Source organism: Vigna unguiculata, unplaced genomic scaffold (assembly GCF_037176805.1).
Source record: "Vigna unguiculata cultivar grain cowpea cultivar isolate G323 ecotype 2 unplaced genomic scaffold, ASM3717680v1 ptg000501l, whole genome shotgun sequence".
NCBI lineage: Eukaryota > Viridiplantae > Streptophyta > Magnoliopsida > Fabales > Fabaceae > Vigna > Vigna unguiculata.
This window is the reverse complement of record NW_028197131.1, coordinates 1-12500: the sequence shown is the minus strand read 5'-3', so window position 1 is coordinate 12500 and position 12500 is coordinate 1. Positions and strand designations below refer to the sequence as shown.

Genomic DNA, 12500 nt, shown 5'->3' with positions numbered 1-12500 from the left:
AACAACAAGTAGATCTACTCCAGGAGAATTAGTAATATGTCAGGAGAAATTGGTACAAGCAGCCGTGGATACACTTCTTGATAATGGAATCCGCGGACAACCGATGAGGGACGGTCATAATAAGGTTTACAAATCTTTTTCTGATATAATCGAGGGTAAAGAGGGAAGATTTCGCGAGACCCTACTTGGGAAACGGGTTGATTATTCAGGTCGTTCTGTCATTATTGTAGGTCCATCACTTTCATTACATAGATGTGGATTGCCCGGCGAAATAGCAATAGAACTTTTCCAGACATTTCTAATTCGTGATCTAATTCGAAAACATTTTGCTTCCAACATAGGAATTGCTAAGAGTAAAATTCGGCAAAAAGAACCGATTGTATGGGAAATACTTCAAGAAGTTATGCAGGGACATCCCGTATTGCTAAATAGAGCACCTACTCTGCATAGATTAGGTATACAGGCATTCCAACCCATTTTAGTAGAGGGGCGTGCTATTTGTTTGCATCCATTAGTTTGTAAGGGATTCAATGCAGACTTTGATGGCGATCAAATGGCTGTTCATGTGCCTTTATCCTTAGAAGCTCAAGCAGAAGCACGTTTACTTATGTTTTCTCATACAAACCTCTTGTCTCCAGCTATCGCGGATCCAATTTCTGTACCAACTCAAGATATGCTTATTGGACTTTACATATTAACGAATGGGAATCGTCGGGGTATTTCTTCAAATAGGTATAATCCACGTAATTGCAGAAATTTGAAAAATGAAAGAATTCCCCAAAAAAACTATAAGTATACGAAAAAAAAAGAACCTTTTTTTTGGAATTCCTATGATGCAATTGGAGCTTATCAACAGAAAAGAATAACCTTCGATAGTCCTTTGTGGCTCCGGTGGCGACTAGATCTACGCATTATTTCGTCAAGAGAAGTTCCTATCGAAGTTCACTATGAATCTTTAGGCACCTATCATGAAATTTATGGGCATTATCTAGTAGTAAGAAGTACAAAAAAACAAATTCGTTCTATTTACATTCGAACCAACGTAGGTCATATTTCTTTTTATCGAGAAATCGAAGAAGCTGTACAAGGTTTTTGCCGAGCCTATTCATATGGTATCTAATCATATAGATGGTTGTATCTAAGATAAACAAATTTATGATACTGGTGTAAATTCAAATCTTCATGATTTAACATTTAACAAGGATCTTAGTTTTTTAATTTCTCAATTTCTACACAAATTAAGATAAAGAAAAGGCAGTTTTTCAATCATTGACTCAAATCCATTGTTGAACTGAATGAATCCCACTGAGTGGAATAGGGAGGTACTTATGGCAGAACGGACCAATCTAATGTTTCACAATAAAGTGATAGGTGGAACTGCCATTAAACGACTTATTAGCAGATTAATAGATCACTTCGGAATGGCATATACATCACATATCCTGGATCAAGTCAAGACTCTGGGATTCCGCCAAGCTACGGCTACATCCATTTCATTAGGAATTGATGACCTTTTAACAATACCTTCGAAAGGATGGCTAGTCCGAGATGCTGAACACCAAAATTTGATTTTGGAAAAACAGCATCATTATGGAAATGTACATGCAGTAGAAAAATTACGCCAATCCATTGAGATATGGTATGCTACAAGTGAATATTTTCGACAAGAAATGAATCCTAATTTTAGAATGACCGATCCTTTTAATCCAGTCCATATAATGTCCTTTTCGGGAGCTAGAGGAAATGCATCTCAAGTACACCAATTAGTAGGTATGAGAGGATTAATGTCGGATCCACAAGGACAAATGATTGATTTACCTATTCAAAGCAATTTACGCGAAGGGCTATCTTTAACAGAATATATAATTTCTTGCTACGGAGCTCGTAAAGGGGTTGTAGATACTGCTGTACGAACATCAGATGCTGGATATCTTACACGTAGACTTGTTGAAGTGGTTCAACATATTGTTATACGTCGAACAGATTGTGGTACCATTCGAGGAATTTCAGTAAATACCCAGAATGAAACGATGCCGGAAAGTAGTTGGACACAAACATTAATTGGTCGTGTATTAGCAGACGATATATACAGAGGTTCACGATGCATTGCCATTAGAAATCAAGATATTGGAATTGGACTTTTCAATCGATTGAAAACCTTTCAAACACAACCAATATCTATACGAACTCCTTTTACCTGTAGGAATACATCTTGGATCTGTCGATTGTGTTATGGTCAAAGTCCTACTCAAGGTCACTTGGTGGAATTAGGAGAAGCTGTAGGTATTATTGCGGGCCAATCCATTGGAGAACCGGGCACTCAATTAACATTAAGAACTTTTCATACTGGCGGAGTATTCACAGGGGGGACTGCCGAACAGGTGCGAGCACCTTATAATGGAAAAATTAAATTCAATGAGGATTTGGTTCATCCTACACGTACACGTCACGGGCATCCTGCTTTTCTATGTTATATAGACTTGTATGTTAGTATTGAAAATGGTGACATTATACATAATGTGACTATTCCACCAAAAAGTTTTCTATTAGTTCAAAATAATCAATATGTAAAATCAGAACAAGTGATTGCCGAGATTCTCGCAGGAACATATACTTTTAATTTAAAAGAAAAAGTTCGAAAACATGTTTATTCTGACTTAGAAGGAGAAATGCATTGGAGTACGGATGTGTATCATGCATCAGAATTTAAATATAGTAATGTCCATATCTTACCAAAAACAAGTCATTTATGGATTTTATCAGGAAAATCAGACAGATCCGCTTCAGTCTCTTTTTCAACCCGAAAAGATCAAGATCAATTGAACATTCATTATCTTTCTACAGGAGAAAGAGATATTTGTAACCATTTAGCAAGTAATAATAAAGTAAGACATAATTTGTTTCGTTTCACTCCTTCTGAAAAAAAAGAAAGAAGGATTTCAGATTATTCAAAAAATAATCAAATCCTATGTAAAGATCATTGTCATTTTACACATCCTGCTATTTTTCACGATACTACGGATTTATTAGCAAAGAGGCGGAGAAATCGATTCATTATTCCATTTCAATTCCAATCGATTCAAGAACGAGACAAAGCACTAATGTTAGATTCCAGTATCTCGATTGAAATACCAATCCATGGTATTTTTCGTAGAAATAGTATTTTTGCTTATTTCGATGATCCTCAATACCGAACACAGAGCTCGGGTATTACTAAATATAGGACTATTGATATAAATTACATTTTTAAAAAAGAGGATTTTTTAATCGAGTATCCAGGAATTCAAGAATTTAAGACAAAATACCAAATTAAAGTAGATCAATTTTTTTTCATTCCCGAAGAAGTGTATATTTTACCAGAATTTTCTTCCATAATGGTACGGAACAATAGTATTATTGAAGTAGATACACCAATCACTGTAAATATAAGAAGTCAAGTAAGCGGGTTGGTTCGATTGGAGAAGAAAAAAAAAAAGATTCAATTAAAAATATTTTCCGGGAATATCTATTTTCCCGGAGAAATGGATAAGATATCCCGGCACAGTGCCATGTTGATACCACCGAGAACGGTAAAAAAAAATTCAAAAGGATCAAAAAAAAAAATGAAAAATTGGATCTATGCTCAATGGATCACAATTATGAAAAAAAAGTATTTTGTTTTGGTTCGACCGGTCATTTTATATGAAATAGAAGATAGGATCAATTTAATCCAATTTTTTTCCCAAGATATGTTACAAGAAAGAGATAATTTGGAACTTCAAATTATTCATTATATTCTTTCTGGAAATGGAAAATCAATTCGGGGAATTTCTAATTCTAATACAAGTATTCAATTAGTTCGGACTTGTTTAGTCTTAAATTGGGATCAAGACAAAAAATTGTCTTCTATCGAAAAAGGGCATGCTTCTTTTGTTGAACTAAGTATAAAAGGTTTGGTTAGATATTTCTTAAAAATGGACTTAGGAAAATCCCATATTTCATATATAAGAAAAAGGAAAGATCCGCTCGGTTCAAGATTTATCTTGGATAATGAGTCGGACTGGACCAACATCAATCCATTTTTTTTTATAGATCCGAGGGAAAAAGTTCAACAATCACTTAGTCAAAATCATGGAACTATTCATATGTTGTTGAATAGAAATGAGAAATGCCGATCTTTAATAATTTTGTCATCATCGAATTGTTTTCAAATACGATCATTCCACGATGGAAAATATTACAATGGGATAAAAGAAGAAATAAATCCAATTCAAAGAGATCCTCTGATTCCAATTCAAAATTCGTTAGGTCCTTTAGGAATAGCCCTTCAAGTTGCCCATTTTTATTTTTACCTTTTAATTACTAATAATCAGATCTCGATAAATAAAAACGGGCAACTTGACAAATTAAAAGAAACTTTTCAAGTATTAAAATATTATTTAATAGACGAAAACGAGATCATTTATAAATCTGATCTATCTAGTAACATCCTTTTAAATCCATTCTATTTGAATTGGCATTTTTTCCATCATAATTATTGTGAAAAAAAAACGTTTCCCATAATAAGTCTTGGTCAATTTATTTGCGAAAATGTATGTATAGTTCAAACGAAAAATGAACCACACCTTAAATCGGGTCAAATTCTAACTGTTCAAATGGATTCTGTAGGAATAAGATCGGCTAACCCTTATTTGGCGACTCCTGGAACAACTGTTCATGGTCATTATGGAGAAATACTTTCTGAAGGAGATATATTAGTTACATTTATATATCAAAAATCGAGATCAGGTGATATAACACAAGGTCTTCCAAAAGTAGAACAGGTATTGGAAGTTCGTTCGATTGATTCAATATCCATAAACCTAGAAAAGAGAGTGGATACTTGGAATGGGCGTATAACAAGAATTCTTGGCATTCCTTGGGGATTCTTCATTAGTGCTGAGCTAACTATAGCGCAAAGTCGTATTTCTTTGGTTAATCAAATTCAAAAAGTTTATCGATCCCAGGGAGTTCACATTCATAATAGACATATAGAAATTATTGTGCGTCAAATAACATCAAAAGTATTGGTTTCAGAAGATGGAATGTCTAATGTTTTTTTGCCTGGCGAACTAATTGGATTGTTGCGGGCCGAACGAGCTGGGCGTTCCTTAGAAGAGTCGATCTGCTATCGAGTTCTATTATTGGGGATAACAAAAACATCTTTGAATACTCAAAGTTTCATATCTGAAGCAAGTTTTCAAGAAACTGCTAGAGTTTTATCAAAAGCCGCTCTCCGGGGTCGCATAGATTGGTTGAAAGGTCTGAAAGAGAACGTTGTTTTAGGGGGAATGATGCCAGTTGGTACTGGATTCAAAAGAATAATATACCGTTCAAAGCAAAGGCAATATAACAAGATTACCCCGGAAACAAAAAAAAGAATTTATGTGATACATCAAAATAATCTAGGATTTAAGAATTCCTAAAATAATGATTCTTAAGGTCGTATTCATCTCCGGTCACTTTATTTTGTATATATTTTGTATAATAAAAGAAACATAATAAATAAACGAATCATATTCAATGAAATAGAAAAAATGGCCCGATCTTTTTTTTATCAACGGCAAATTTTCAGTAGAAGAGAAGGTTCCTTCGGAACACTTATTTTTTTCTATTTCAGTATACTGGGTCTCTTTCTTTCATTTCAAAAAATTGATCTAATTTCTATTTGGAAATGAAAGAAAAGTGTGGGGATAATTATAAATGACAAAAAGATATTGGAACATAATTTTGGAAGAGATGATGGAAGCTGGTGTTCATTTTGGCCACGGTACTAGAAAATGGAATCCTAAAATGTCACCTTATATTTCTGCAAAGCGTAAGGGTATTCATATTACAAATCTTATTAGAACTGCTCGGTTTTTATCAGAATCTTGTGATTTAGTTTTTGATGCAGCAAGTGGGGGAAAACAATTCTTAATTGTTGGTACAAAAAAAAAAGCAGCTGATTCAGTAGCGCGGGCTGCAATAAGAGCTCGGTGTCATTATGTTAATAAAAAATGGCTCGGCGGTATGTTAACGAATTGGTATACTACAAAAACACGACTTCAAAAGTTCAGGGACTTGAGAATGCAACAAAAGACGGGGAGATTTCATAGTTTTCCAAAAAAAGATGCCGCTATATTGAAGAGACAATTAGCTCAATTGGAAACATATCTTGGCGGCATTAAATATATGAAGGGCTTACCAGATATTGTAATAATCGTCGATCAACAAGAAGAATATACGGCTCTTCGAGAATGTATAACTTTGGAAATTCCAACAATTTGTTTAATTGATACAAATAGTGACCCGGACCTCGCTGATATTTCAATTCCAGCTAATGATGATGCTATAGCCTCAATTCGATTAATTCTTAACAAATTAGTTTTTGCAATTTGTGAGGGTCGGTCTAGATATATACGAAATTCTTGATTAATAATAAGATAAAAAATTCTTGAATTTGCTTCGAGGGGTTCATAGATTTATGGAATCGCTTACTATACTAGTAAGAAATTGCACAAAAATGAAAATAGAAAACAAACAAAAATTTTATGTAATTAGTATCGGTATTCAAAATCAAAAATGAAAGTAGACAAATCAAAAGGGAAAGGAGATGTTTGAATAAAAATAATTCCCTTTTTTCAACTTCTTTTTTTAGAGGACAGGACAATATGAATGTTTTATTATGCTCTATCAACACATTAAAAAGATTATACGATATATCTGCTGTGGAAGTAGGTCAACATTTCTATTGGCAAATAGGGGGTTTCCTAGTACATGCCCAAGTACTTATTACTTCTTGGGTTGTAATTGCTATCTTATTGGTTTCAGCCATTCTAGTTATTCGAAATCTGCAAACCATTCCCACTTTCGGTCAGAATTTATTTGAATATGTTCTTGAATTCATTCGAGACGTGAGCAAAACTCAGATTGGAGAAGAATATGGTCCGTGGGTTCCTTTTATTGGAACTTTGTTTCTATTTATTTTTGTTTCTAATTGGTCAGGGGCTCTTTTACCTTGGAAAATCATCCAATTACCTCATGGGGAGTTAGCTGCACCCACAAATGATATAAATACTACCGTTGCATTAGCTTTACTTACATCAGTTGCATATTTCTATGCGGGTCTTTCAAAAAAAGGATTAGCTTATTTTAGTAAATACATCCAACCAACTCCAATCCTTTTACCGATTAACATATTAGAAGATTTCACAAAACCCTTATCCCTTAGTTTTCGACTTTTCGGAAATATATTAGCTGATGAATTAGTAGTTGTTGTTCTTGTTTCTTTAGTACCTTTAGTAGTTCCTATACCTGTCATGTTCCTTGGATTATTCACAAGCGGTATTCAAGCTCTCATTTTTGCTACTTTAGCTGCGGCTTATATAGGTGAATCCATTGAAGGCCATCATTGACTAGTTTTCTCAAAAATAGTCTTTTTTGTTTAGCTTGCCACACATATATTGTGGCTCAATAGAATCTACAAAATAAACATCTATCTATAGATATATAGATAGATATAGATAGATCTATTCGATTAGTATATATTAGTTTGGATATTCAAAAAAAATGAATAGCTAGAATTAGAATTCTGTATGATATTTACGTTTACAATGTGTGATAAAAAGATACTATATAGAATGTTAGTAGATTCTCGTTTGATTCACATTTAATTCAACAATTGATCAAAAGATAATTAAAAACATTTAGATCACCCAATTTCCTATATTTCTTTGAAACATTAATGAAATCGAATGAATTTATTTAGATTGATTGTATCCATATGGGATAAGAGAATAAGAAAAGAGGGAAGGGGAGCTTAAAAAAAAACATGATAAAAAAAATAGAAGTGAGGGGATCAGTCAAGGTTTTTTAGGTTTCAAAGAATGAATTTCAATTTCGATTGAATCTAAAACACAAAGAAAATTAGTTTACAGCATAGAAGAAACCTATGTATATGTGATATGATATTATAGATGAACTAGTTTTATATGAACTAACCATATATCTGAAATAACTAATCTTTTCTATATAAAAAAGGCCTCGCTATTACTGTCAATTTCTATAGGGATAGAAAAGCAAAGTCCTTGCGTTTCAGCTCTAATTGTGAATTGAAAATTAAAAAACTAAAGAAATTGTATAAAAAAACGAAGAATTCAAAGAATGATTCCAAAATTAAGGTAAGAGAAGAACAAAGATTATACAGATTCACCCCCAAAACTATGTAGTTCGAGACGAAAAAAGAAATCTCGAAGTAATTCGTTTAATAACTATTATTTTCAATTTTTAATTCTTATTTTTATTAATTACTTTAACTGAAAAAGTCTTGGTAATTGAAAAATGAAGTCAGAATTTATTAGTCGATTATATCATTAACTATTTCTTTCTTTTATATGTAGGTTACGAGGAAATTCTCATGAATCCAATTATTTCTGCCGCTTCTGTTATTGCTGCTGGATTGGCCGTAGGGCTTGCTTCTATTGGACCTGGGGTTGGTCAAGGCACTGCCGCAGGGCAAGCTGTAGAGGGGATTGCACGACAACCAGAGGCAGAGGGAAAAATACGGGGTACTTTATTACTTAGTCTGGCTTTTATGGAAGCTTTAACAATTTACGGGCTGGTTGTAGCATTAGCACTTTTATTTGCTAATCCTTTTGTTTAATCCTAAAAAGATAAAAATACATATGTGGACTTCCTTTTTCGAATTATATTAATAATTCACTCCTACAATTCTTTATCTGTTCGGATAAGAACACAGGAGAAGGACTAATTGAAAGGTATTCACATACTTATTCACCCTCTTTCTTCTTTTTGTTTAGTCCAATGAACCCCTCTTTTATTTTATTTCTTTTAAGATAATTTTTTGAAAGTGTTCAAACTAGATAGATTTTGCAATTGATAAAAGAACTGGTATCTAATTCTAAGAAGTATCATTCTTTTAGGGAATCTTCCAATTGATTGACCAATCCAAATTATATCAAATTCTATAATTATATATTCCAATTAGATTATTATATTATCTATCTAATAGGAATATTAGAAAGATAATTAGTCTATTCATAAGAGGAGATGAGATCATATGAAAAATATAACCGATTCTTTCCTTTGTTTGGGCTCCTGGCCATCCGCCGGAAGTTTCGTGTTTAATACCGATATTTTAGCAACAAATCCAATAAATCTTAGTGTAGTGTTAGGTCTACTGGTTTTTTTTGGAAAGGGAGTGTGTGCGAGTTGTTTATTTCAAAGAATAAATTGGATTTAACCAAACTGCACTTTTTAGTTTAGTTAGAATTAAGAAAATGTGCAGAATCCCGCGAATTACTTCTGAATTCATTTTCTTTTTTGAATAAATTAAGAAAAATCTTAAAGAACCATAGCATTTCGCGCTTTATTGGTAATCCACTTTGATTCTCTATTTACCAAAAATTTTGGACTATTACCATGGTTAAAAAGAGTTTGAAGTCTATACGCAGTGTAGTACTCTTTCTACCGCTATATTAATACAGAAAGGAAACGGTTTCAAAAAAATTATTCGATTTTTTTTCGATATAAAACACTCATGTCGATAAAAAAAATGGCTTGAATCCTATTTATGGCGAGAAATAAAAAACGGGTGAATTTAAACCTCCCCTTTGTACGATGCGTAATCGATGGATGACCTATGTATAAATTCAAAAGAAGTCTTTGGATTTGAATAAAAAAACAACTTTGTTGACATATATTTGTTTGGTCAAAAGAGTCCTCCGAATATTCTAGTCTTATATTGGTAATTGTTTTCACTTTGAATAGAGAAGAGAGGATAGGCTCATTACATAAAAAATTGGTAAATTTCCGATAAGTAATTGAGTGTGAGAGCCAAATGAATCGAAAGATTCATGTTTGGTTCGGGAAGAGATCATAGACATTTTGAAATGGATGGAAAGAGAGTCTACTTTCATTACGTGATTTATTAGATAATCGAAAACAGAAAATCTGGAGAACTATTCGAAACTCAGAAGAATTACAGGAAAACGCCATTGAACAGCTCGAAAAAGCCCAGGCCCGCTTAAGGAAAGTTGAAACAGAAGCAGATCTGTTTCGGGTGAATGGCTATTCTGAGATCAAACGAGAAAAATTGAATTTAATTAATTCAATTTATACGACTTTGGAACAATTAGAAAATTACAAAAACGAAGCTATTGATTTTGAACAACAAAGAGTTATTAATCAAGTTCGACAGCGGGTTTTACAACAAGCCTTACAGGGAGCTCTAGGAACTCTAAATAGTTGCTTGAACAACGAGTTACATTTACGTACTGTTAGTGCTAATATTGGCATGTTTGGGATGATGAAATAAAAAAATAACTGATTAGGCTTTCTATTATACAATAGAGTATAGGCATCATTTTTTTCTTATAAAAAATAAATTTAAGATATTTTCATGGTAACCATTCGTGCAGATGAAATTAGTAAAATTATCCGTGAACGCATTGAGCAATATAATACAGAAGTAAAAATTGTAAATACTGGTACCGTACTTCAAGTAGGCGATGGTATTGCTCGTATTTATGGTCTTGATGAAGTAATGGCGGGTGAATTGGTGGAATTTGAAGAAGGTACTATAGGCATTGCTTTGAATTTGGAATCAAAAAATGTTGGTGTTGTATTAATGGGTGATGGTTTGCTGATACAAGAGGGAAGTTCAGTAAAAGCAACAGGAAGAATTGCTCAGATACCTGTAAGTGAAGCTTATTTGAGTCGTGTTATAAATGCCCTGGCTAAACCAATTGACGGTCGAGGAGAAATTTCAGCTTCGGAATCTCGATTAATAGAATCTCCCGCTCCCGGTATTATTTCAAGACGTTCGGTATATGAGCCTCTCCAAACAGGACTTATTGCTATTGATTCGATGATCCCCATAGGACGGGGCCAGCGAGAATTAATTATTGGAGATAGACAAACAGGTAAAACAGCAGTAGCCACAGATACAATTCTCAATCAACAGGGACAAAATGTAATATGTGTTTATGTAGCTGTTGGTCAAAAAGCATCTTCTGTGGCTCAAGTGGTGACTACCTTACAAGAAAGAGGAGCAATGGAATACACTATTGTAGTAGCTGAAACAGCGGATTCTCCAGCTACATTACAATACCTCGCGCCTTATACAGGAGCAGCTCTGGCTGAATATTTTATGTACCGTGAACGTCACACTTTAATCATTTATGACGATCTCTCCAAACAAGCACAGGCTTATCGGCAAATGTCTCTTCTATTACGAAGACCACCAGGTCGCGAAGCTTATCCAGGGGATGTTTTTTATTTACATTCGCGTCTTTTGGAAAGAGCCGCTAAATTAAGTTCTCAGTTAGGCGAAGGAAGTATGACTGCTTTACCAATAGTTGAAACTCAATCGGGAGATGTTTCAGCTTATATTCCTACGAATGTAATTTCCATTACAGATGGCCAAATATTCTTATCGGCCGATCTATTCAATGCTGGAATAAGACCCGCTATTAATGTTGGTATTTCAGTTTCCAGAGTTGGATCGGCGGCTCAAATCAAAGCCATGAAACAAGTAGCTGGTAAATTAAAATTGGAATTAGCACAATTCGCAGAATTAGAAGCTTTTGCACAATTCGCTTCTGATCTAGATAAAGCTACTCAAAATCAATTAGCAAGAGGTCAACGATTGCGCGAGTTGCTTAAACAATCCCAATCAGCTCCTCTTACTGTGGAAGAACAGATAGTAACTATTTATACCGGAACGAATGGTTATCTTGATTCATTAGAAATTGGACAGGTAAGGAAATTTCTTGTTGAGTTACGTGCTTACTTAAAGACGAATAAACCTCAATTCAAAGAAATCATATCTTCTACCAAGACATTCACTGGGGAAGCAGAAGCCCTTTTAAAGGACGCTATTAAAGAACAGATGGAACTCTTTTTATTCCAGGAACAAGTAGAAAAAAATTGATGAATCATTAAATAATTTTGTAATTCAATTTTCCAATTTTTATAATTAGTATCTTTTAATATGTTTTTATTTCATTTGAATATTATATATAATGAATTCGAATCAAAATGTAATAAATCAAAAAAAATAGAAGGACAAGGTTGAAATTAGATATGCAAACAACTTGCGTCCAATAGGATTTGAACCTATACCTAAGGTTTAGAAGACCTCTGTCCTATCCATTAGACAATGGACGCTTCTATTTTATATTTGATTCTTTAACCTTTTTAACTAAACCTTATTAAAAAGATTAAAGAATCAAACAAATATAAAGAATTCTAGAAATTATAAAAATAAAATAAATCAAATATTTAGAATAAAAGAAAAAAAAAATAAAAAAGAAAAATCAATTGAATATAATTGAATATATATAACTAAAACTAAATTAAGAAATGAAAATGAAGAATTGACAAATTCTTTAAGAATTCTAGATTCATTCTCGAAGAAAAAAGATAGATTTAAATAGAATAAAATAGAAGCGGGTAGCGGGAATCGAACCCGCATCGTT

General features: G+C 33.3%; 1 non-coding gene across 1 annotated transcript; it reads right to left on the bottom strand.

The window, feature by feature from the left end:
* Positions 1-12117: 12117 nt before the first annotated feature.
* On the bottom strand, positions 12118-12189 carry TRNAR-UCU (transfer RNA arginine (anticodon UCU)). The gene has a single exon. It is a non-coding gene; the product is annotated as a tRNA-Arg (tRNA).
* Positions 12190-12500: the final 311 nt, after the last annotated feature.